Source organism: Aplysia californica, unplaced genomic scaffold (assembly GCF_000002075.1).
Source record: "Aplysia californica isolate F4 #8 unplaced genomic scaffold, AplCal3.0 scaffold00018, whole genome shotgun sequence".
NCBI lineage: Eukaryota > Metazoa > Mollusca > Gastropoda > Aplysiida > Aplysiidae > Aplysia > Aplysia californica.
Genome location: NW_004797288.1, coordinates 340,407 through 341,704, shown reverse-complemented (window position 1 = coordinate 341,704; position 1,298 = coordinate 340,407).

Below are 1,298 nucleotides of genomic sequence, written 5' to 3'. Positions count from 1 at the left end.
CCCCCCCCCCCCCAACCCCACTCCACCCGCTTTCCAAAAGGTAATTTCACTTAATATTATACATGCACATTATGTAATCATATAACGATGATCGCGTTTTAATTCAGTATAATAAATCTTAATGGTTATAATGCATGTAGATATAATAAAACAGTAACCCAAAAACGTTTTTTGGTACCGATGATTTGTGTCGCAAAACAACCATTTATAAACTTGCAAGTTTCACCCCATGTCTGAGTCATGTACGGGGTAGGCACCGAACACAGGTCCACGGGTGGTTGGCGGGTACTTTGGTATGGTTGGCTCCTTCTTTCTTATCAAATATCTATCGTCCTTATCTCTCCTCCTTTTTCTTTGTTTGTTACTCTCTAGTAACACTTCGGCACTTATGAGACCTAATGGTGTTGCAAATGCATTAAAACTCTTACTAAAAACCACCTCATGTCCCACTGGTCATTGGTTGTTGTTTTGTTTTTTTTCAAATTATGATCGAAAGTGTTAGAAAGACAACTCGTACCGATCGAGGCATGGCAGGGTGACTTTCTGAAACGAAACTCTGGACCAAACAGAAAAATAAACTAAAACTTTGTCGTGGGTGGTTGGCGGGTGCTCTGGTGTGAACGTCTATCGTCTTTATCTCCCCTCCTTCTTTTTTGTGTTTGTTACTCTCTACTAACACCTCTAATCTTTGGCACTTATATGACCTTATTGTGTTGCAAGTGCCGTAAAACACTTACTAAAAAAAACAACTTTACGTGACTAGCGACTGCCACATAAGATTTGAACTCCGATAATAGTTGACACGTCAAGCATACATCATACTGTTACATTCTATACTGAGGCTTTCACTCCAGGGGTAGAACAAAATGAAATAAAATAAAGGTGGAGTAAGGCTAAATGGTGATGGTATCTATTGAAAAACAATGATAACTTTCAACAGCAGATCGAAAGCGATATATGCATGTTGTATGTCTTTAAGAGGAATGTCTTAAGATCTGTTCCTTCTATTTTAATAAGGCAGTTATTTTTTCTGATTCTTTATTTGTTAGTTATAGTGTGTTAGTAAGTTCTGATTTTTTAATATACATGCACATATATATTTACTTTTTTTCACTGTCCTTTCGTGTATAGTTAATGTACGGTTGTGAAAGTTCTTCTTTGTGTGGTTAAACTGGTTTTTCTTGCTTCTGTGAAATATTTTTTCTGTGTGAATGATTATGTGATTGATGTAAAGCGCTCAGAGCTGATACTAGTGTGGGATAGAGCGCTATATAAATGCATTCTATTATTATTATTAT